This window comes from Moschus berezovskii, chromosome 21, assembly GCF_049115385.1.
Source record: "Moschus berezovskii isolate FMDL1 chromosome 21, NW_MosBer_1.0, whole genome shotgun sequence".
Lineage (NCBI taxonomy): Eukaryota > Metazoa > Chordata > Mammalia > Artiodactyla > Moschidae > Moschus > Moschus berezovskii.
The window spans coordinates 40,459,264-40,485,386 of NC_142480.1; the positions used below are offsets into that span (position 1 = coordinate 40,459,264).

Here is a 26,123-nt window from a genome sequence, read left to right on the forward strand (position 1 = left end):
ATGTCCATGTGTAGAGTCTTCTCTTGGGTTGTTGGAAGAGGGTGTTTGCTATGACCAGTGCATTCTCTTGACAAAACTCTATTAGCCTTTGCCCTGCTTCATTCCGTGCTCCAAGGCCAAATCTGCCTGTTACTCCAGGTGTTTCTTGACTTCCTACTTTTGCATTCCAGTCCCCTATAATGAAAAGGATATCTTTTTTGGGTGTTAGTTCTAAAAGGTCTTGTAGATCTTCATAGAACCGTTCAACTTCGGCTTCTTCAGCGTTACTGGTTGGGGCATAGGCCTGTATTACTGTAATAGTAATTACTGAGTGAAAGTGCTGCACTCAATATGCCAGCAGATTTGGAAAACTCAGCAGTGGCCACAGGACTGGAAAAGGTCAGTCTTCATTCCAATCCCAAGGAAAGGCAATGCTAAAGAATGCTCAAACTACCACACAATTGCACTCATCTCACACGCTAGTAAAGTCATACTCAAAATTCTCCAAGCCAGGCTTCAGCAATATGTGAACCGTGAACTCCCAGATGTTCAAGCAGGTTTTAGAAAAGGCAGAGGCACCAGAGAGATCAAATTGCCAACATCCGCTGGATCATGGAGAAAGCAAGAGAGTTTCAGAAAAACATCTATTTCTGCTTTATTGACTATGCCAAAGCCTTTGACTGTGTGGATCACAATAAACTGTAGAACATTCTGAAAGAGATGGGAATCCCAGACCACCTGACCTGCCTCTTGAGAAACCTGTATGCAGGTCAGGAAGCAACAATCAGAACTGTACATGGAACGACAGACTGGTTCCAAATATGAAAAGGAGTTCTTCAAGGCTGTATATTGTCACCTTGCTTATTTAACTTATATGCAGAGTACATCATGAGGATCGCTGGGCTGGAAGAAGCACAAGCTGGAATCAAGATTGCTGGGAGAAATATCAATAACCTCAGATATGCAGATGACACTACCCTTATGGCAGAAAGTGAAGAGGAACTCAAAAGCCTCTTGATGAAAGTGAAAGAGGAGAGTGGAAAGGTTGGCTTGAAGCTCAACATTCAGAAAACAAAGATCATGGCATTTGGTCCCATCACTTCATGGGAAATAGATGGAAAAACAGTGGAAACAGTGTCAGACTTTATTTTTTTGGGCTCCAAAATCACTGCAGATGGTGATTGCAGCCATGAAATTAAAAGACGCTTACTCCTTGGAAGGATAGTTATGACCAACCTTGATAGTATATTAAAAAGCAGAGACATTACTTTGCCAACAAAGGTCCATCTAGTCAAGGCTATGGTTTTTCCCGTGGTCATGTATGGATGTGAGAGTTGGACTGTGAAGAAAGCTGATCGCCGAAGAATTGATGCTTTTGAACTGTGGTGCTGGAGAAGACTCTTGAGAGTCCCTTGTACTGCAAGGAGAGCCAACCAGTCCATTCTAAGGGAGATCAGTCCTGGGTGTTCATTGGAAGGACTGATGCTAAAGCTGAAGCTCCAATACTTTGGCCACCTCATATGAAGAGTTGACTCACTAGAAAAGACTCTGATGCTGGGAGGGATTGGGGGCAGGAGGAGACGGGGACGACAGAGAGTGAGATGGCTGGATGGCATCACCGACTTGATGGACGTGAGTTTGAGTGAACTCCGGGAGTTGGTGATGGACAGGGAGGCCTGGCGTGCTGTGATTCATGGGGTCACAAAGAGTCAGACACGACTGAGTAACTGAACTGAACTGACTAACTCTTTATCAGATAGAGTGCTTATTTCCACTTTATTTAGTTATTTTCGACATGTTGTCTTATTCTTCCCATTGGAGCATATTCCTTGTCTCCTTGTTTTTCTTAATTCTCTGTGTTTGTTTCTGTGTATTAGGTGAATCAGCTATCTTTCCGAGTCTTGAAGGAGTGAACTTATTTAGGAAATGCCCTGTGGGGCTCAGAGGTGCATTTCTGCCTGGCCACTAGAGCCAGGCATTCAGGTGACCTCTATGTGGGCTGGATGCACCCCACTTTCTTGTGGGTCCATAGCTGCTTCTGTGGCAGGCTAGTGAGTTGGGCTGACCCCTCGGATGGCTGAGGGACATAGCCACGGATGCTGTGCTGTGCTGGTGGATGAGGCACACCCTCCAGACTTGCTTTGAGACCTTCCTGCAAGGGCTGCACCACTGGTAGGCGAGGCTGTCACTTGGCTTATGTGCAGGAGTGGATGGGACACACTCACTGGTGCTATAAACTTGGAGAATTTCAAAATGGTGCCTGCTAATTAGCAAGGTACTCTGAAATGGCAAAAATGGCTCCTGCCAATGTCTCCTAGTCCCCCAGGGAGCATCTGAACTGGTTCCTGCCTCTTTGGTGATATTTCGAGCTTGGTAAGTGGTTTCCCTTGACCTGCAATACATATGCTTTTTAATCTGGTGTTTTCATGCAGGTTTTGGAGTTGGGTGAGTCTGCATGTGGCCTCTTTAAGAGCAAGTCTTCTATTCTCTCACTTCTGTGGTTTTCCTAGATGCATTCCCTTTCAGCTTTAAAAAAAAAAATTGAACTGTAGTTGATTTATAGTGTTGTGTTGATTCCAGGTGTATAGCAAAGTGATTCAGATACGTATATATATATATATATATATTCCTTTTCAGACTATTTTCCACTAAAGGTTATTACAACATATTGAGTATAGTTCCCTTTGCTACACAGTAGTTTCTTGTGTTTATTTTATATACAGTAGTATGTATATGTAAATCCCCAAATCCTTATTTATGCCTTCCCTCCCTGTTTGGTAGTCATAAAATTATTTTCTATGTCTGCAAGTATGTTTCTGTTTTGTAAATAACCCAAAAAATAAGGAATGCTTCACAAATTTGTGCATCATCCTTGTTCAGGGACTGTGCAAACCTTCTCTGAGTTGTTCCAGTTTTAGTATTTGTGCTGCCAAAGTGAGCACTCTCTTTTGGTTTTTAAAATCAGGTGTTTGGGGGACTCATCTCTCCTGTGCAGGATCTAGGAGTCAAGGTACGTGATATGGAACTTGAGTCCCTTACTCCTTAGAGAAAAGATCAGGACCTTTGTGATCCTTCTCAGCTGTGGATCACTCCAGCCAGATGTGATTTATTCCTTTCTTGGTGAGACATCTCTGTGCTATCCTTTTACCTTTTGTTGTAGAGGCGCTGTTCATCCAGGTTTCAGGCCCCTCTATGAGGAGATTATCCCATATGTAGTTGTGGATCTGTTGTGTCTGTGGAAGGAGATGAGTTCAGAATCATCCTATGCCACCATCTCAAACCCTCCTTCACAATTCTTTTTTAATATTGATCTTGTATCTTAACTTTGCTCCACTCATGTATTAGTTTTTGGACTTGCGGGGTTTTGTTGTTGCTGTTACAGATTTCTTGGGGCTGTCCACATAGTCATGTAAATGATTTCTATCATCATGTTAACTGCAAATAAGACAGTTTTGTTTCTTTCTAGTCTGTATGCCTTTATTTCCTCTGCTCTCCTGGTGAGGACTCCAGTATTATTTTGAGTAAGACTGTTGAAAGCAGATATCTCAAGATCTTAGAGGGAAGGCACTCAGTCTTTTTACCATTATACTAATTTTGTGGTTTTTTTTTTTTCTTTGTAGATGTTCTTTATCAGGCTGAGGAAGTCCCTCTCTAATTCCAGTTTTCTGACAGTTTTCATTCTGCATGAATGTTAAATATTATCAGTCCTTTTTTTTTTTTTTTTGCATCAGTTGATATAAGCATGTGCTTTTTATTGTTTAGCCTGGCATGGTGTCACAGAGTTGGACACCATGTATTTGCTTATTTCTTGTTAATAATTTTTATGTCTGTTTATGAGGGAATGTAGTCTATACATTTCTAGCTTTTTTCTTATTATTTTTTCCATATCATCTTTGTGGTTTTGTTTTCAGAACAATATTAGCTTCTTAAAATGAGTGGATAGATACTCTCTAATTCTCTACTTTCTGTTAGAGAGTTTATAGAACTGGTATTAATCCTTCTTAATTGTTCAGTAGAATTTTCTAGTGAAATTATCAGGACCTAGTGAATTTTTTTCAGGAATTTTTAAATTATTAATTCAATTTGTTTAATACCTTTGTGACTGTTCAGTTTATTTTCTCTCATTTAAGTTTTAGTAGGTTGTGCTTTTCCAAGGAATTGGTTTATTTCATCCACAATGTGAAATGCATATGTGAAGAGTTGTTTTCAACATTCCCTTGTCATTTTTTTGATGTGTATAGGGCTTGTAGTAATATACTCAGATTCATTCCTGATATTGGCTTGTCAATTTAATTGATCTTTTCAAAGAAGTAGATTTTTGTTTCATTGATTTTCCCTATTGTTTTTATTTTCTTACTTTCATTGATTCTTCTTCCTATAGTTATTATTTCATTCTCTCTGCTTTTATAGGTTTATTTTTTGCTTCTTCTTTCTTGTTACTTGAAGAGTGAGCATGGAGTTACAGACTTGAGATTTCTTTTAGTGTAAGCATTTACTACTATACATTTTCCTCTCTGGTCAATACCAAAATCAGATTGATTGTATTCTTTACAGCTGAAGATGGAGAAGCTCTATACAGTCAGCAAAGAAAAGACCTAGAGCTTACTGTGGCTCAGGTCATCAACTCCTTACTGCAAAACACAGGCTCAAATTGAAGAAAGTAGGGAAAACCACTAGGCAATTAATTAAGACCTAAATCAAATCTTTTATGATTATACAGTGGAGATGACAAATAGATTCAAGGGACTAAATCTGAGAGATGGAGTGCCTGAAGAACTATGGATGGAGGTTCGTATCATTGTACAGGAGGTGATGACTAAAACCATACCCAAGGTAAAGAAATGCAAGAAGGCAAAGTGGTTGTCTGAGGAAGCCTTACAAATAGCTGAGAAAAGAAGAGAAGTGAAAGGTAAAGGATCAAAGGAAAGATAGACCCAACTGAATGCAGAGTTCCAGAGAATAGCAAGGAGAGATAAGAAAGCCTTCTTACGTGAACCGTGCAGAGAAATAGAGGAAAACAACAGAATGGGAAAGACTAGAGATCTCTACAAGAAAATGAGACATACCAAGGGAACATTTCATGCAAAGATGGGCACTCTAAAGGACAGAAATATCAAGGACATAACAGAAGCAGAAGATATTAAGAAGAGGTGGCAAGAATATATAGAAGATCTGTACAAAAAGGTCTTAATGACCCAGATAACCATGATGGTGTTGTCACTCACCTAGAGCCAGACATCCTGGAATGTGAAGTCAAGTGGGCCCTAGGAAGTACTACTATGAACAAAGCTAGTGAAGGTGATGGAATTCTAGCTGAGCTATTTCTAACCCTAAAAGATAATGCTGTTAAAGTGCTTCATTCAATATGCCAGCAAATTTGGAAAACTTGGCAGTGGCCACAGCACTATAAAAGGTCAGTTTTCATTCTGATCCCAAGAAGGGCAATGCCAAAGAATGTTAAAGCTACCTCAGAATTATATTCATTCCACATGCTAGCGAGGTAATGCTCAAAATCCTTCAAGCTAGATTTCAACAATACATGAACTGAGAACTTCCAGATGTACAAGTTGGATTTAGAAAAGGCAGAGGAACCAGAGATCAAAATGCCAACATCTGCTGGATCACAGAAAAAGCTCTAAGAAAATTAAAAAAAAAATCTGCTTCATTGACTACGCTAAAAACCTTTGACTGTGTGGATCATAACTGTGGAAAATTCTTAGAGAGATGGGAATACCAGACCACCTTATCTGCCTCCTGAGAAATCTGTATGCAGGTCAAGAAGCAGCAGTTAGAACCAGACATGTAACAGCCGACTGGTTCAAAATTGGGAAAGGAGTACGTCAAGGTTGTATTTTGTCACCCTGCTTATTTAACTTACATGCAGAGTTCGTCATGTGAAATGCCAGGCTGGATGAAACACAAACTGGAATCAAGATTGCCAGGAGAAATACCAACAGCCTCAGATATGCAAATGATACTATAATAAAGGCAGAAAGTGAAGAGGAACTAAAGAGTCTCTTGATGAAGGTGAAAGAGGAGAATGAAAAAGCTGGTTAAAACTCAACATTCAAAAAACGAAGATCATGGCATCCAGTCCCAACACTCCATGGCAAATAGATGGAGGGGAAAGTAAAAACAGCGAAAGATTTTATTTTCTTGGACTCCAAAATCACTGCAGACTGCAGCCATGAAATTAAAAGACGTTTTCTCTTTGGAAGAAAAGCTGTGACAAACCTAGACAGCATATTAAAAAGCAGAGACATCACTTTGCCAACAAAGGGCAGGATAGTCAAAGCTGTGGTTTTTCCTATAGTCATGTACGGATGTGAGAGTTGGACCATAAAGAAGGCTGAGTGCCAAAGAATTGATGCTTTTGAACTGTGGTACTGGAGAAGGCTCTTGAGAGACCCTTGGACAGCAAGGAGATCAAGCCAGTCAATCCTAAAGGAAATCAACCCTGACTATTCATTGGAAGGTCTGATGCTGAAGCTCCAATACTTTGGCCACCTGATGCAAAGAGCCAACTCATTGGAAAAGACCCTGATGTTGGGAAAGATTGAGGGCAGAAGAAGAAGGGGACAACAGAGGATGAGATGGTTGGCTGGCATCGGACAGGGAAGCCTGGCATGCTGCAGTTCATGAGGTCACAAAGAGTCATAAATGGCTTAGTGACTGAACAACAAATCTCCCTCTCTCTTCTTTACCTGCACTTCACAAATTTTGGTATGTTGTATTTTTATTTTCTTCAGTTTATCTTTTGAGTTCTCTATAGAGTTTGTTTTTGACTCATAGATTATTTTAAAAAATGGTGTTTATATTCCGAGTGGCAATTCTCCTATCTCCTTTTTTCACTTGTTTTTAATTTGATTCCATTGCAGACACAAATCACACATTCTGTATGGTTTAAATTCTTTTAAATTAGTTGAGGATTTTATGGCACAAGTTGTGATCTGTCTAGCTTATGTTCCGTGGGGACTTGAAAACATTGTTTTTGCTATGTTGGGGAAGTGTTTTCTGTCCGTTAGGTCCTATTTGTTGATGGCATGTTCTCTATGACTTTCCTAGTTGTCCTCTTATCAAGTATTGAGGAGGAGTGTTGAAGAATGTGGATTTGTCTCTTTCTTTTTTTTTTTTTTTTAACTTTTTTCTGGTTTCAGTTCATATATTTTTTAGCTTGTTTGTTTGGGAAAGAAGGTATGATTGCTGTGTCTTCTTGGTAGATGGAATTTTTATCAGTATGTGAATTTATTACCTGCCCTTTGTAATTTTCTTTCGTCTAAAGTCTAGTTTATCTGGAAATAATGTAAATCTTGTTTGTTTTAATAACATTTGCTTGGACTATGTAATTTGCTTGGCAGCGTGCAGTCCACAGTTGATCAGGTTGGTGGTAGAATGGGAGGTTTTCCTTTAGTGTTTAGCTGAGATGGGCCTTTTGCTTATTTTGTCTTCTGTCTCTCTGGTTGCCCTTTCCTGGTCATTTGGCTTTTCTCAAGATGTTTTCGTTGTTTTTGTCTGCACTTTTGATGTTTCTCCAGGATTCAGTTTGGAATATGAGACAAATGGAAAGCCCGGGGTCCTAGTGTCAGTCCTTCTACTTTCTTCTCTGCACTTTCACAGTGGCCTTATGATTGTTTATATATTGTGTTAAGAGTTTTAAGCATAGTTAATGGAAGTAATAGTGCTGCAAAATACTAATAAAAATATATCATACTCTGGGCATTTTTTTCCCTGAAGTAGGTGTTTATTTGGGGCAGAATACCCAGACCATTGCACTTTATTTCTTATTTATCCATATATAGATAAATATATATATTTTGTGGAACTGTTGTTGTTCCACAAAACTCTTAAGTGACTGTAATGAATACTTAAAAATGGAGACTTATTTTTTCCCAGATCAGGAGGCTGGAAATCCAATATCAATAGCCAGCCAATTCTTTTCCTGGCGAAATCTCCCTTCCTGGCCTCCAATTGTGTCCTTGTATGGAAGAGAAGAGAGAGAAGATGAATACTAATTTAGCCTATTTTTATAAGGCTACCAGTCCTATTGGATTAGGACCCCATCCTTACGACTGCACTTAGCCTTAATAACCTCCTTAAAGGTCCTTTTTCCAAATATAGTCATACTAGGGGTTAGGACTCCAGCAACATATGAATTTGGGTAGGGGGCAGTTCAGTCCATGCAAATAAGTAAGTGTCTATTCTATCCATAACTGAAAGTCTGACCTCTAATTTTTGGTTTTTTGAAAATGATAATAAACATATTTGTGACTGTATTTATTTTAATCATATATATTTTTCCAGATGAAACATGGGCTTTTTAAGGTTCTTAAATCCTCTTATTCCACTTTACAAAATTTCTTTCCAAACACATTATACCAGCCTGTTTACTTTACTTATAAGCAAATTAGGTCCCTGATGATATGTTCCACTTAATCTAAATCAAGTTTTTGTTTTTCATTATTAACGTTCTTGCTTCAGTTTTTTGGTGGAAATATTTTGTATAACTTTAGGCAGGACATTTTTAGATTAACTTCTTGAAGGTAAAAACAATGTTTCTGTGTTATCATTTTTAGATTTTATTTATACTGTCATAGCAAGTGGTATTTTTCAAAAACATGCTTAGTTTATTTAGATTTCATATTTATTCAGATTATTGTTGATTAATTTCTTTATATTCTTCACCTAAAGGAAAAACTCCCTTAAAAATTAGTCTGGTCAGTTTTCAGCCAATTACTGGCGAACTTCAGGCATGGACTTGGTGGACCCAGATAGGTGGGAGGTTCTCACGGTAGTCTGCATGCCTGCTCAGAGGCCACGAGCCCAGGTGGGCAGAGTGCACAGTCAGCACCTTTCCCTCTGTATTTTCTGGTCACCTTCACTCCTGTGAGAGTTTCCACACCTGATGGACAGTCCTTAGTGCACAGCAACCAAGGGCACCAGTGGTGGAAGCTCTCGCTTCCCTGGCGGAGGTGGCTAGCTTTCTCTTGTTCCCTTTTTCATGGCCCTGGAAAAAAAGGGTGTCACAGATTACACAGCTTAGAAATGGAGAATTCACTTTTACTTCATGGCCTCACTCACTTTCATAAAGTAGGCTGCCCCACCTCTGTGTTAGAGGAACTGCAGGGGCTCTGAGCAGCCCAGGAGGGCAGAGGCCAGTGCGTTCCCCACATGTAGCCCTGGGAGCTCAGGGAGCAGTCCTGTGTCCCAGGTCACAAAAAAGCTCTCCTAGGGAGGCAGCTTCCCTGTAGGGAGCTTCCTTGCAGCTCAACCGATAAAGAATCTGCCTGTGATGCAGAAAACCCACATTTGATCTCCAAGTCGGGAAGGAAGATCCCTGGAGAAGGAAATTGCAACCCACTCCAGCCTTCTTGCCTGGAGAATCCCAAGGACAGAGAAGCCTGGTGGGCTACAGTCCCCAGGGTTGCAAAGAGTCGGATATGACTGAGCAACTAACACCACAGGAAAACTAGGAAGGCAGGGGTGAGACCTGGGCCCTGCCCTCTCACCTAGACGAGGTGGGCCGGGACTGAGCAGGTACTGCCTTTGAAGCACTGCCTCTCTGAGAAGGGGGCCAGAGGAGTATCTCCTTCTCAGTGCAGGAAGGTAAACAGGAAGCTAACCTGTTTCTGGCTATGTGAGGGAAAGTTCCATGTCACAACCAGGGGCTTGGAGACTGAAGATTCATTCCAGTCTGTGGCATCTAGAAGGCAAGATATGTGCTGTCCAAGCTCCTTGGTGGTGCATCGGTGTTTGAGCCTTGAGTTTTCTGCCACCTGACAAATAGCACAAACTGCGGTGGTTGGTGTCCTGGAGTGGGGGCTGGAAAGCTGTGAAGGAACAGCCACAGGGCTCTGCTCTTCCCCAACCTGTCCTTTGCTTCCACCAACACTGTGGCTGCATTTGCATCTCCTAAGCTCTTTGCATAGGCCTTCATTAGATTTTACCGCAAATTTTGCAAAGACCCTCAGGGTTGAAGGCCTATAGATACCAATGGAACTCACAGGCCAACAAACACGCACAAATAGATGAGTGGAAAATTAAGCTTACAAAAAAACATATAAAGAAACAGCAGCTCTCTTGGAGCAAATATCAGCAGATACAACAAACTGCAGATCTGGATCTAAATTTTAGATAATAGAAACTGGTAAATAATGTTTAAATAATGAAGCACAAGAATTGAAAATGCAGGAAAATAGCAAATCACTCTTTGAATAGCTGCTTTGAAAAAAATCACCTAAAATTAATAGAGATGAAAATTATAGACGACAAAATAAAAAAACTCAATTTATCTAAAAAACAGAAATAAACTCATGGACATAAAAAAAACTTAACAGTTATCAAAGGAGAAAGGTGGAGGAGGGATAAATTAGGAGTTTGGGATTAACATACACTCAGTTCAGTTGAGTCACTCAGTCGTGTCCGACTCTCCGTGACCCCATGAATCACAGCACACCAGGCCTCCCTGTCCATCACCAACTCCTGGAGTTCACTCAAACTCATGTCCACAGAGTCGGTACACTACTGTATATAAAATGCTCAAACTACCGCACAATTGCACTCATCTCACACGCTAGTAAAGTCATGCTCAAAATTCTCCAAGCCAGGCTTCAGCAATACGTGAACTGTGAACTTCCAGATGTTCAAGTTGGTTTTAGAAAAGGCAGAGGAACTAGATAGCATATTAAAAAGCAGAGACATTACTTTGCCAACAAAGGTCCGTCTAGTCAAGGCTATGGTTTTTCCAGTGGTCATTTATGGATGTGAGAGTTGGACTGTGAAGAAAGCTGATCGCCGAAGAATTGATGCTTTTGAACTGTGGTGCTGGAGAAGACTCCTGAGAGTCCCTTGGACTGCAAGGAGATCCAACCAGTCCACTCTAGAGGAGATCAATCCTGGGTGTTCATTGGAAGGACTGATGCTAAAACTGAAACTCCAATACTTTGGCCATCTCATGCGACGAGTTGACTCACTGGAAAAGACTCTGATGCTGGGAGGGATTGGGGGCGGGAGAAGGGGACAACAGAGAGTGAGATGGCTGGATGGCATCACCGACTCGATGGAGGTGAATTTAAGTGACCTCCAGGAGTTGGTGATGGACAGCGAGGCATGGGGTCGCAAAGAGTCGGACACGACTGAGCAACTGAACTGAACTGAACTGTGTTTAAGCTAGCTAAACAACAAGGACGTACTGTATAGCACAGGGAAGTATTCTCAATATTTTGTAGTAACCTATAAGGGAAAGGAATCTTAAAAAAGAATATATGTATGTGTGTTTGTGCACGTGCTCAGTCATGTCCAACTCTTTGTGACCCCATGGACTATAACCCTCCAGGCTCCTCGGTCTAAGGAATCTTCCAGGCAAGAATACTGGATCCATTTCCTCCTCCAGGAGATCTTCCTGATCCAGGGATCAAACCTGTGTCTCCTGTATCTCTTATATTTGCAGGTGGATTCATTACCACTGAGCCACCCAGGAAGCTAGTATATATACACACACGTACACTCCCATACTGTTATACATATATATGTGTATAACTGAATCAGTGTGCTTATACACATTATCAATCAATGACACGCCAATGAAATTTTTTAAAAAATTGAAATCTTGGTAGAAGTATTGAGTGTCAGATGAGACAGTGGAAGGAGTAGAAGCAATTTCCTGGGTTGAATCATAGCCAGTAAAATATGAAATCATATTTTCATATTTGGGAAATATGAAAGAATAGTGAACAGTCGTGAGAATATCTCACACTTCTTGGGTGCTTCTCCGTACCAGGTCCTGCAAATATTTTACATCTGTTTACAACATTGCTGAGAAGGGTACTGTTATTATTCCTATTTTTCAAATAAGTCAAAAATAGGAAGAGTCATCAAAATAACAGCACGTTATATCTGAGGTCTGGCAGAAAGCAATATATGTGGATGCATGAACCCCACCCAGGAGTGACCCCACACTTATTAACCCTGAGATAGGGCATATGAGTTCCTTTCATGTGAAGGTGCTCCCACACGTAGTGGCTGTTATTGTAGAAGGAAATAATAGAACATGGGAGAAGTGTTGCTGCTGCTGCTGCTAAGTCACTTCAGTCGTGTCCGACTCTGTGTGACCCCATAGACGGAAGCCCACCAGGCTCCCCCGTCCCTGGGATTCTCCAGGCAAGAACACTGGAGTTAGGAGATGATTTTTCAGTGAAAAGGTAAAATTGTGACCTGTATACAGATACGTAAAAATGGGCATGTGCTGAAGAATTAATTTTACTCATAAAACTGAGGCAACCAGGCAGATGTTAGACCCAATTAAAGGAAAAGTCAAACGAGGACAAATGTATGTGAAGTAAAGGAGGGTTGAGATGAATTGTAAGTGGACATAAAATGTGTTTATTTAGAGAGCACAGGAAATCAAATCAACAGCAGTGAAATCACTCCCAGACAACACATAATTTATACATCCTGCCAGCTTATAAAGAGCTTCCAAAGATCTCAGATGTAGTCCCAGACCTCAGGTAGCCAGCTCGGTGCTGTGTGCTTGTAGAGGATGCAGTTTTCCAGTGAAATATGATACAGTGTTTTTCTCCAGAAGCCATGTTCCAAAAGAATGGCTGAGAATTTAATAATATTGATGAACAACATAAATCCTCAGTTTCAGGAGATACAAGAAGTCTGAGGAAAGATAAATAACAAGAATGGGCACCTAGACAGCTTTGCGAAAACCTGCAGAAGGCAGGAAGCTAAGGAGATGCTGGAAACACTGAAAGAGCAAAAGATAGTTTGTTACAAAAGCATGAAGGTTAGACTGACTGCAGGCCTTTTAGAGGCAAAAGTCAGAAGCAGAAAAAGATAAGAGTAACATTAAAATTCGAGAGAAAATAATTGCCGATTTAGAATTCCGTACCTGCTAAACCTTGTTTACATGAGGGGCAAAATCAGGATATTTTCAGGAAAAAAAGGACTCAAGAATTATTGTTGCCATGAAGAGGTGAACTGCCATAATGAAACTATCAGAGTATAAATGTAGGAACAGGGTCTGAGAAGAAATACAGTTAAAAATTCAGGTAAATATAAACAATTTTGAACATATGTAATATTAACAGTGAACTTGAGGGTGGGGGTAAAAACAAAGTGAGATTAAAATGCTGAAAATACTAAAGCACTGTATGGATGGTACTTGGAGGCAAACCACTTAGTTGGATGTAAGTTGCTCTAGCAGAGCATAGAGTTACCAACTTTGAGTAAGATATACATGTTAAAAATGTAAGAATCAAAACTATCTGAGATACATTGCTAAGGTGCGGGGGGGAACAAATTCTAGATTATTGTATGTAAGGTCCAAAATTCTGTTTAAAATATCTGTGTGCATGCATGTGGCGTGCATTGTATGCAACCAGTGTATCCACATCCATAGAAGAAGTTCAGAAAAAAATGGTGAAGAGGTTACCTCTGAATTACAAAACTATGGGTAATTTTAATTTTTATTCCTTTAATAATTTCATTAATTATTTTGTAGCTACCAAGTGATTTCCGTTTTCCCTTTTTGTGAATATGCTTTATTTCTGTAAATGTTCACTTTAAAGGGATAAAAAATGTAAGAATAACTATCAGAAGCATAAGAATATTTTTTTAACTTTTTAACTTCCATTCAGATGAGAAGCTAGTAGGAAAAGAATAAAGAAAATATGAGAAGCCTTAAGAAACAAGGGAAGTGCAATCAAAGGAGAAAGAACTAAAGAGGGCAAAATTAAAGAGTAAGAATAAACCAAGCATTGGAAGAGACAAGAGAAGAGAAAGGATTAGGCAGTTAGTTAAAAAAGACAGATTCCCCAGTTATCTGTCTATCTGCTCTCTATCAGAGGCTTCTCAGGTGGCATTAGTGGTAAAGAACCCACCTGCCAAAGAAAGAGACATAACGGGTTCAACCCCTGGGTCTGGAAGATCTGCTCTAGTAAGAAATGGCAATCCACTCCAGTATTCTTGCCTGGAAAATCCCATGAACAGAGGGGCCTGGAAGGCTTCATCAGAGTCGGACACAACTGAAGCAACGTAGCCACCACACATCTATCTATCTATCTGTGTCTATATCTATCTATCTATATTTATATATATATATTTAAAAATCCAGCTATACGTTATTTGGATGGAAATAAAGTGTAAGTACACAGGAGGCAAAAAAGAAAAGGAAAAGATGTATGTGATCAACAGGAACAAGATAAAATTAAATGGCTATGTTTACAACATGAAAACACACACATATACACACACACAATCATGTGCATGCACACTTGCTATAAGAAAAGAAGTACAATTAAGGTTAAAGTTCAAGTAGTAATGAAACTTCTAAAAATATTTAACAAATTTCACATGTATACATCTAATAAAATGACTTTGATACAAATGAAGAAAAATTGGTAGATAAATCCATAATTATGATAGAAGATTTTAGTGTACTTTTTTAGCACTTGATAGTTCAAGAAGGGGAAAAAGTGTGTATCAGTAGAATTCCACAGTTAACAAGCCTCAGCTAATGTAGAGAAATAGATACAGATAGACACAGAGATGTGTCCTCGTTCTATTGAAAATGCATATCTAGAGAACTAAACACCCAAAGTGAATAATAAAAAACGTTAGCGGGTGTGAATGTGTAAGAGCATGTGTATATGTATGTAAGGAGAAATCCATAGCCTTAAATGCTTACATTAGACAGTTCAGTTCAGTCGCTCAGTCATGTCCAACTCCTTGCAATCACATGGACTGCAGCACGCCAGGCATCCCTGTCCCATCACTAACTCCCGGAGCTTGCTCAAACTCATGTCCATCGAGTCGGTGATGCAATCCAACCATCTCATCCTCTGTCGTTCCCATCTCCTCCTGCCTTCAAACATCAGGGTCTTTTCTAATGAATGTGTTCTTTGTATCAGGTGGCCGAAATTGGAGCTTCAGCTTTAGCATCAGTCCTTCCAATAAATATTCAGGACCGGTTTCCTTTAGGATTAACTGGTCTGATCTCCTTGCAGTCCAAGGACCTTTCAAGAGTCTTCTCCAACACCACAGTCCAAAAGCATCAATTCTTAGGTGCTCAGCTTTCTTTTTGGGTCAACTCTCACATCCATACATAGCTACTGGAAAAAACATAGCTTTGACTGAATGGACCTTTGTCGGCAAAGTAATGTCTCTGCTTTTTAATAATGCTGTCTAGGTTGGTCATAGCTTTTCTTCCAAAGAGCAAGCGTCTTTTAATTTCATGGCTGCAGTCACCATCTTCTGTGATTTTGGAGCCCAAGAAAATAAAGTCTGTCACTGTTTCCATTGTTTCCCCGTTTGCCATGAAATGATAGGACTGGATGCCATGATCTACATTGTACATTTGAATGTTGAGTTTTAAACCAACTTTTTCACTCTCCGCTTTCACTTTTATCAAGAGGCTCTTTAATTCCTCTTCACTTTCTGCCATAAAGGTGGTGTCATCTGAGTATCTGAGGTTATTGTTATTTTCCCCAGCAGTCTTGATTCCAGCTTGTGCTTCATCCAGTCCGGCATTTCACATGATGTACTCTGCATGTAAGTTAAATAAGGAAGGTGACAATATAAAGCCTGACGTACTCCTTTCCCAAGCTGGAACCAATCCATTGTTCCATGTCTGGTTCTAACTGTTGCTTCTTGACCTACATATAGGTTTCTCAGGAGGCAGGTAAGACAGTCTGGTATTCCTAACTCTTTAAGAATTTTCCACAGTTAGTTGTGATCCACAAGGTTTTAAAAGTAAAATTTAGTTGGTTTTGCCATACATTGACATGAATTCGCCCCGGGTGTACATGAGTTCCCCCTCCTGAACCTCCCTCCCACCCAATATAATATTGTAAAATAATTTGCCTCCAATAAAAAAGAAATAAATTTAAAAAAAAATAAAATGAAAAAAAAAGTAATCCTCTTAAAAAAAAAGTAAAATTTGAATTAATTATTAATACCAATCACAAGAACTTAGAAAAATATTATATAAATAAAAAGAGGAATAAAAAAAGAGTACAGATTTATTAAATGAAAAAAATAAGATAGAAATCAAGAAGGAATAAATTGGTTTTAAGAAGAACCAATAAAATGAACATGCCTCTGGGAATAATTATCAAGAAAGTAAAGAAGATACAAATAAATGTTTATTAGATACAAAAGAAGTCTATAACCATAGATGGCATTTTTAAAATAGAATATTATGGACAACTTTATGGCAATAAATTTGGAAATTTAGCCAGGATTTATTTTTTCTAGAAAAATAAAAGCTGATTCTAGACAAAATAGAAAAAGTAGTTAACATAATTGAATCTATTTATTTATCTATCTTTAAAATATACTTTAGAGTAGTTTTACATCCCCAGCATAATTGAGAAGGTTCACAGATTTCCCATATATCCCTGCCCCCACACATGCAGTGCCTACCCCATTATGAACAGCCCCACTAGATGGTGTATTAAGAAGCAGAGATGTCACTTTGCCGACAAAGGTCCATCTAATCAAATCTGCGGGTTTTTCTGGTAGTCATGTATGGATGTGAGAGGTAGACCATAAGGAAGGCTGAGCACCAAAGAACTTATGCTATCAAACTGTGTTGCTGGAGAAGACTTGTAACAGTCCCTTGGAGAGCAAGGAGGTCCAACCACTCGATCCTACAGGAAATCCGCCCTTAATATTCATTGGAAGGACTGATGCTGAATCTGAAAGTCCAATATTTTGGCCACCTGATGCAAAGAACTGGCTCATCAGAAAAGACCCTGATTCTGGGAAAGATTGAGGGCAAGAGAAGAAGCAGGCAGCAGGATGAGATGGTTGAATGACATCACTGACTCAATGAGCATGAGTTCGGGCAAATCCAAGAGATACTTAAGGACAGGGAAGCCTGTTGTGCTGCAGTCCATGGGATCGCAGAGAGTCAGGCATGACTTAGTGACTGAACAACGTTTGTTTGTTACAGTTGACGAGCCAACATTGACAAATTTATCACTCTGTGGGGAGAGAGCAAATTAGCCAAGATGACATGTTCAGGCTCTCTTGCCCCACGTCTTGTAAATAATGACTGTGTATCAGCTGAGGTCATTTATACCACCGCACATGCGCATCACAAAGTACTTGCTTGGTCACGAGCTACTTTGTGCTGTAGGGATATGTGAACTCCACCTGGAAAGTGGCAGCATTACTGCTGCATCATGGCTGGCTGTTGGGTCAGCCACAAGAGGAGAGAATATAGCTTGTCTACTGCTACAGCTTCCGTGTCAGCTAAGAGAGAATACTGTTTTGGCTGCTGTGTCAGCCAGGAGAGAGGTTGTGTTGTGTTAGGTTATGTTGCCAGAAGAGAATACATGGGTCTGCATTTCCTACAGATCCTCAAGTCTTCTTCCAGCCTCTTAGCTTGTGCCTCGCCTACCCTGGGTTCAGTGAACAATGTGGACAGTGTGAACAGGATCAGCGATATACACCCAAAGTACGTAGTTTACCCTAGGGCTCACTCTTTATGTTGTACATTGTATTGGTGTGGACAAAGGTATAATGACATGTATCCAGCATTATAGTAGCATGCAGAATAGTTTCACTGCCTTAAAAATCTTCTGTGTTCCTCCTATTCATCCCTCTCTCCCTCCAACTCCTGGAAGCCACTGAACTTTACTGTCTTCATAGTTTTGGCTGGTCTAGAATGTCCTTTAGTTGGAGTTATACAGTATGTAGCCCTCAGACTGGCTTCTTTCACTTAGTAATGTGCATTTAAGCTTCCTCCAAGTTTTTCATGGCTTAATAGCTCGCTTCATTTTAAGACTAAATAGCGTTCCACTGCCTGTATGTATCAGTTTATTTATTCACTCACCTACTCAAGAACATCTTGATTGCTTCAAAGTTTTGGTAATTATGAGTAAAGATTTCTGTAGACATCCATGTACAGATTTTTGCCTGGACATAAGATTTCAACTCCTCTGCGTAAACACCAAGGAGTGTGATTGCATGATGTACTCATCATGCAGAATTGCAGGCTGCATGAATCACAAGCTGGAATCAAGATTGCTGGGAGAAATATCAGCAACCTCAGATATGCAGATGATACCACTCTAATGGCAGAAAGTAAAGAGGAACTAAAAAGCCTCTTGATGAAGGTGAAAGAGGAGAGTGAAAAAATCAGCTTAAAACTCAACATTCAGAAAGCTAAGATCATGGCATCCAGTTGCATCACTTCATGGAAAATAGAGAAAAAATGGAAACAGAGACAGACTTTATTTTCTTGGGCTCCAAAATCACTGCAGATGGTGACCGCACCCATAAAATTAAAAGACGTCTGCTTCTTGGAAGAAGAGCTGTGACAAACCTAGACAGGTGTATTAAAAAGCAGAGACATCAATTTGCCTACCAAGGTCTATATAGTCAAAGCTATGGTTTTCCCAGTAGCCATGTATGGATGTGAGAGAAGGCTGAGCACCAAAGAATTGATGCTTTTGAACTGTGGTGCTGGAGAAGACTCTTGAGAGTCCCTTGGCCAGGAAGGAGATTGAACCAGTCAATTCTAAAGGAAATCAATTCTGAATATTCATTGGAAGGACTGATGCTGAAGCTGCAACTCCCATACTTTGACCACCTGATGCGAAGAGCCAACTCATTGGAAAGACCCTGATACTGGGAAAGATTGAGGGCAAGAAGAGAAGGGGACAACAGAAGATGAGATGGTTGTATGGCATCATGAATCAATGGACATGAACATGAGTTTGAGCAAACTCTGGGAGATAGTGAAGAACAGGGAAGCCTGGCGTGCTTCAGTCCATGGGGTCACAAAGACTTGGGACACAACTGAATGACTGAAAACCAGCAACAATGGTAAGAGGGTGGTAAGTTTTGTGAGAAACAGCCAAACTGTCTTTCAAAGTGATTGTTCCATTTTGCATACCCATCAGTAGTGAATAAAAGTTGCTCTTGCTCTATATCCTCGCCAGATTTGGTGTTCTCAGTGATCTTGGGTTTGACCATTTGATAGGTGTGTGATGACATCTGGTTGTTTAAGTTTACATTCCCTCATATCTTCATTGTTAATGTACCTGTTCGAGTTTTTGACCCATTTTTGATTGGGTTATTTTCTTACTGTGAAGAGTTATTTGGATAGCAGTCTTTATTAGAAATATCTTTTCTCAAGTATTTTCTACCAGTCTGAAGCTTGCCTTTCATCCTCTTAATCGATACATTTTTAAAAATACATTTGAAAAAGTGTATTTTGCAGTCAAGTCCCACCTAGCATCACTTATGAGCATGTATGTATACATCTTAACTAAAGTATTAACTCACTAAATCTAGCAGTAATTTTTTAAAAAATTATTTAACAAATTTAGTTTTCTAATAAGAATACAAGTTTTAACTTTAGAAAACTTCATTGCTATAATTCACTCTGTAAACAGAATGAAGGAGAGAAATCATGTGATCATCTTGGTAGTTAGAGAAAAATCAATTGATAGTATTTAATTCCCCGTTTGTGAAATAGAAGAAAACTTGTGTAACCTTAAGTAAGGTCTTTACCAAAGGATCATTTAATGCTGAAACATTACAGGTTTCTATATGTAGAATGAAATAAAGATCACTTATGAGGAACACTCGGCTGGAAGAAGCACAAGCTGGAATCAAGATTGCTAGGAGAAATATCAATAACCTCAGATATGCAGATGACACCACCCTTATGGCAGAAAGTGAAGAGGAACTCAAAGGCCTCTTGATAAAAGTGAAAGAGGAGAGTGAAAAGTTTGGCTTGAAGCTTAACATCAGAAAACGAAGATCATGGCATCTGGTCCCATCACTTCATGGGAAGTAGATGGGGAAACAGTGGAAACAGTGTCAGACTTTATTTTTCGGGCTCCAAAATCACTGCAGATGCTGATTGTAGCCAGGAAATTAAAAGACGCTTACTCCTTGGAAGGAAAGTTATGACCAACCTAGATAGCATATTCAAAAGCAGAGACATTACTTTGCCAACCAAGGTCCATCTAGTCAAGGCTATGGTTTTTCCAGTGGTCATGTATGGATGTGAGAGTTGGACTGTGAAGAAAGCTGATCGCCGAAGAATTGATGCTTTTGAACTGTGGTGCTGGAGAAAACTCTTGAGAGTCCCTTGGACTGCAAGGAGATCCAACCAGTCCATTCTAAAGGAGATCAGTCCTGAGTGTTCATTGGAAGGACTGATGCTGAAGCTGAAACTCCAGTACTTTGGCCACCTCATGCGACAAGTTGACTCACTGGAAAAGACTCTGAAGCTGGGAGGGATTGGGGGCAGGAAGAGAAGGGGACGACAGAGAATGAGATGGCTGGATGGCATCACCGACTCAATGGACATGAGTTTGAGTGAACTCCGGAGTTGGTGATGGACAGGGAGGCCTGGCGCACTGTGATTCATGGGGTTGCAAAGAGTCGGACACGACTGAACGACTGAACTGAACTAAAAATATCCTAATAATGGCATTAAGATTTTCTTAATTTTTTAAATAATAAGAAAAGTAAAAGAACAAAACATTGAGAATTAGAAAGGAATATGTTTCAGTGATAAAGAATCCACCTGCAATGCAGGAGACACAAGTTCAATTCCTGGGTTGGGAAGAGCCCCTGGAGAAGGGAATGGCAACCCACTCCAGTATTCTTGCCTGGGAAATCCCATGGACAGAAGAGTCTGGTGGACTATAGTCCATGGGGTCGCAGAGAGTCAGACAAGACTTAGCGACTAAACAACAACAAAGTAGATTATCACCATTCACAGACTATATGACTTTTTTACATGAAGAACTCTTAGAGACTGTCTAGACAAAATATTTTGGATATAAATATGAAAATATGAATGTATATCTTTACTCTTGCAACATTTAGAAAATGTAATTAAATCTTATTTCTGATATCTGCAGGTGTTAAAAAATGTCAATTTAAAAACCTAAGACCAAAATAAATGATGAGTTCTATATTTATTTCTGGAAAAACTCAATATCATAAAGATGTCAAAATCTCCCAGGCTAGTCTGTAAATTTTATATGATTCCAACTGAAGTCTCCACTCAGTCTTCATGGGATTGGACATGAGTAAAGGGCCAAGGGATAGGTAAGATAATTTTTAAACAAAGGACAAAGTTGGAGGACTTAGCCTGCCAAATACCAATGTTTCCATTCTGTTGTAGTGATTAAAATGATGTTGTCCTGGATCAGAAATAGTCGTTTGTTAATCAAGAAACAAAATTGGGAACCAGAAACTTGACATATTCCATGGTAACATTTATCCCATATTATTTATAACACTGTTATTTGTTGTTCAGTCACTCAGTCGTGTCTGACTCTTTGTGACCTCATGGACTGCAGCACGCCGGGCTTCCCCATCCTTCACCATCTCCTGGAGCTTGCTCAAACTCATGTCCGTTGAGTCAGTGATGCCATCCAGCCATCTCAACCTCTGTCATCCCCTTGTCCTGCTTTCAGTCTTCCCCAGCATCAGGGTCTTTTACATTGAGTCAACTCTTTGCATCAGGTGGCCAAAGTATTGGAGCTTCAGTTTCAGCATCAGTCCTTCCAATGAATATTCATGATTGATTTATTTTAGAATTGACTGGTTGGATCTCCTTGCAGTCCAGGAGGCTCTCAAGGGTCTTCTCCAACACCACAGTTCAAAAGCATCAATTCTTCAGTAGTCAGCCTTTTTTATGGTCCAGCTCTCACATCCATACTTGACTACTGGAAAAACCATAGCCTTGACTATATGGACCTTTGTTTGCAAAGTAGTGTCTCTGCTTTTAAATATGCTGTCTAGGTTTGTCATAGCTTTTCTTCTAAGCAGCAAGCATCCATTACTATGTTATATTATTTGTAACACTGTTGTAACATTGTTTTAATCATCTGATTGTTATCATCACATCCATGTTATATACCATGTAACATATAAATTGGTGGTTAAAGAAAAGATATTGATAAATTCTTCTGGAAGCCTCCTGCTCATGCCTAGATGTCTGCCTCCTGGGATCTCTGAAAGGTAGAAACAACCGTGAAATTTCAGTTCTGCTCAAGACTTTTTGATCACAATCTATGACAAGTCACATTGCTATAATTTGAACCTGTCCTAACACTTTAGAATAAAATATAAAGCAAAATAAAAATACCCAGATAAAGGACTTAACTACTCATTTTTGAAACAAAATTGATCTTTTCTCTACAGATACTTTTCCTCTGAAATCCAGGCATCAGTGGTGTCTTAACATTTAATTGTCAACTTTTTTTTAATTAAGAAATTTAAGATAAATGACTCCTTCCATTGATAGTTGTTTCAGATAGATGGATTTCCTCTTTTTTCTTCACATACTTTTTTCTTACAATATTTTAAACTTTATTATTTTATTGAGATATAGTTAAGGTATATATAAAATATTGTATGTTTACCACGTACAGTGTTGATTTGATACACATGTGTGTGCCGTGTGCTAAGTCACTTCAGTTGTGTCTGTCGCTTTGTGACCCTATGGACTGTAGCCTGCCAGGCTCCTCTGTCCATTGCCTGCCAGGTTCCTCTGTCCATAGCCTGCCAGGCTCCTCTGTCCGTTGCCTGCCAGGCTCCTCGGTCCAGGCTAGAATACTGGAGTAGGTTGCCAGATCCTCCTCCAGGGGATCTTCTCCACCCAGGCAGCAAACCTGCACCACCTGCAGCTCTTGCAGCTCCTGCATTGCAGGCAGATTGCTTACCGCTGAGTCACCAGGGAATCCCTGATTCACATTTATATTTCAATGTAATTGCCACTGTAGCATTACTGACATCTCTATCCTCATCATGTAATCATAATTTCTCTTTTTGTGTTAGGAAAATTGGGATCGTTTTTGTCTTTTCTGCTCCCCCTCTTTCTGTCTTTTGAGCACTGTGTGACCTCAGGGGAAACAGGTCTGATGGTTCCCGAGACCCTATTCATTACAGTCCTCACCCCAGGAGCCTGCAGTGTGCTCTTGGCAGCAGTTTATCGTACCTGGGTTTTTGTTCAGAGGTGGGGGTTGGTGCTGCCAGGTGACATAAGCAGAGGCTGCACTGAGCTGGGATTGGAGGACTCTGCTTCCAGTGCCAGGAGCACTTCCCAGGGCTGGATCTGGCATTGTGTTACACCCTGGGGATGAGGAGGAGGGAGCAGTCTTAGTCCAGATCCCCAGGGTTCACTTGTGCCCCCTGGGCTCTGCCTGCCTGTGCTGCTGGGACATCTGAGAGCACAGTTTGAAATCCTCCCGTAAGGATGGGCCATTGGGTCCTGCAGCCACACCACTGGTGGTTTGCTGTCAAGCCCCGGTAGTACTTGCTTGCTGCCAAGGGCAGCATGCCACTCACCCCTGCTCCAACCACACCTTACCTTCGTGAAGCCTCCCTTCGTCCTATCTCCAGGTGTGTGGCCAGACTCCGCTTTCTGCTGGCAACACGCTCACCTTTCCGCTTTTGAGCCTTCTCCACATCCTTAGAGCCCGTCCAGAAGTCCTCTGACTGATGATGTAGGACCCGCGCCTTCAATATTGGGATTAAATAACCCTCCCTCTCCATGAGCGCCTCTCGGTGGGGATGCCCAGGGCTCTCCTCATACTAAGTGCAAGCTCGTCTATCCATCACTAGCTGGACGGGGACCATGGTAGCCAGAGAGAAGAGCTTTTGAGGGCAGTGAAGAGCCATGTGCCAGGGTTGTCAAAAGCTCTGAGGGTACACCCTGTTTTCCAGTAGTCAAGAAAAAATATCAATGTTTGACCAGTTCCTAAAAGTTTAATACAGAAGGTTTCATACACACACCAGCACAGAGAAGGAAAATGAGTTGAGTTATATGGGCCCACCCAGCCTCCAGGGTGAGCAGAGTCTGCTGGCTACAAAGGCTGTGATGCCATGTGTCCTGGACATTCCTAGTATTGTCGCCTGTCAGGTCCTTGACATAATTTTGGTTACTCATGTTTCACAGGGTTTCAGACTCAGATTTTAGCCCAGGACCCCTTTTCCAAGTTTATCTCCAGCCCTAATGGTGAAAACAGATAAAGTGGTATTAGCACATAATTATTACCAGAATTACTTTTATATCATTTACCTATAAAATCAGTTTGCCTCTGGGAAAGAACCTAAAACTTCCACAGTGAGTATGAAGATTTGAATTTTGATAATGACAGTGGTACAGTTCCATTTATCTCAGTATTCTATTTTGGTTGAACCATATTCAGAAATCACTGAGTCACAAAGGTTAGCTGTTGCTCATAGTAACAGATTTTTATCTTGTTTTTACCCACTTGTCTTGTGATCTCTAGAGTCTCTTCAGTTAAACTGATTCACATCCGTGAAGAAGGAGCTGTGTGTATGGTTTTCAACCAAAATTAATCACTAACAGTTGCCCACAGTCTTTATTATAACTATAAACATTAGACAAGACAACACCCAAGCTATGCCAGCATCACACTGTGCTTTCTGCCTTTGTTGCTACAGAGGTGGGAAGAGATGTCAAGACAGATGCAGGTTCTGTGCTGGAATTGCAGGATCAAATGTGAATTGTTTTAATAGAGTAATACTGCAAACCTGAAATCTTACTGGGTGACTCATTTCCAAGAGTTCCAAATACGTGCAATAGTCATGGCAAGAGGAATCTTAAGCTAAACTTTACCCAGTAAAGTAGTGAAATGGGCCACGTTAATTAATTAGTACATTGAGTGTCTGAAGAGTTAAGATTTTGGAAACAATTGTTTGAGTGTGTTTGGACTTTTATTTGTATTTTGAAACACAAGAAAAAGAAACTTGGACTCAAACACTTGTAGAAACCTGAAGCACCTCCACAGAATCTTGGAGTTCCAGAGACCCTAATTTAAAAAGCAGGGTATGAAATGGTATCTCATTGTGGTTTTGATTTGCATCTCTCTGATTATGAGGGATGTTGAGCATTTTTTCATGTGTTTGTGAGCCATCTTTATGTCTTCTTTGGAGAAATGTCTGTTTAGTTCTTTGGCCCATTTTTTGATTGGGTCGTTTATTTTTCTGGAATTGAGCTGCAGGAGCTGCTTGTATATTTTGGAGATTAATCTTTTATCAGTTGCTTCAATACAGTATACTAACGCATATATATGGAATTTAGAAAGATGCAAATGATAACCCTGTATACGAGATAGCAAAAGAGACACAGATGTATAGAACAGTCTTTGGGACTCTGTGGGAGAGGGTGAGGGTGGGATGATTTGGGAGAATGGCATTGAAACACGTATGTTGTCATATGTGAAACGAATCACTAGTTCAGGGTCGATGCATGTTATAGGATGCTTGGGGCTGGCGTGCGGGGATGACCCAGAGGGAGAATAAAGGGAGGAGGGAGGTGGGAGGGGGGTTCAGGAGGGGGAACTTATGTAAACCCGGGGTGAATTCATGTCAGTATATGGCAAAACCAACCAATATAATATTGTAAAATAATTTGCCTCCAATAAAAAATAAATTAATCACTTAAAAAAAAAAAAAGCAGGGTAAAATCCAGGGTGAGTCTGTGAAGGCCCACATGCTCAGCTGTTTGGCACCCAGTCACTTGGTGTCTCATTAGGACACTTGGGTACAGGCTGCTGTCAAGCAAAGAATATTTACATCTTGAGCCTTCCTCTTCCCCTCTCCCTGGATGTGTTTACAAGTGAGGGAGTGGACGTGACCACCTTCCTCTCGGAGGATTATCATTTTGTCACAGCTTAGTCTTTCTCCTTCCTTTCAGCATCATGACATTTTTTATCTTCAAACCAAAGCTTACTTGTACAGTTTTTCCTGAAGTTTCTGGTGCTGTTTTTTAATTAAAGATTTTTTAAAACAATGAGTCCTTCATCAAATCTGGTGTTTTCCAGCGTGTGTTTCTTCTGTTTATTGCTCTGAATCCACTTTACTCTCTTCAGAGACCCCTCATATCTTGCTGTAATTTGGACCCCCAACTCTTTTTACCAGACCCTCTACACAGTTCATCCTGAAAATCCCTTTTCTGTATCTTTAGTCTGAAAGTTTGCTTCTTCTTCTTTAGTGTTTACCCTCATTTTTCTGGAGCTGATGATCAAGTCCAAGGCCAAGAAAATACACTTAAGAAACACCTGAATGTTCTTGAAAACACCTTTTTTTGCCTTTATACTTTAGGGCTTTCCTTCAGCTCTAAAATGTCTCCA

The 26,123-nt window shown here is 40.2% G+C and overlaps 1 protein-coding gene and 1 non-coding gene across 2 annotated transcripts in view; one reads left to right on the forward strand and one right to left on the reverse strand.

Moving 5' to 3' along the window:
* Window positions 1-26,123, forward strand: part of LOC129550392 (neuronal acetylcholine receptor subunit alpha-7) — a 145,887-nt gene that overhangs the window by 94,127 nt on the left and 25,637 nt on the right. The window lies entirely within an intron of this gene.
* Window positions 2,815-2,921, reverse strand: LOC129550842 (U6 spliceosomal RNA). Its single transcript, XR_008684964.1, has one exon. It is a non-coding gene; the product is annotated as a U6 spliceosomal RNA (small nuclear RNA).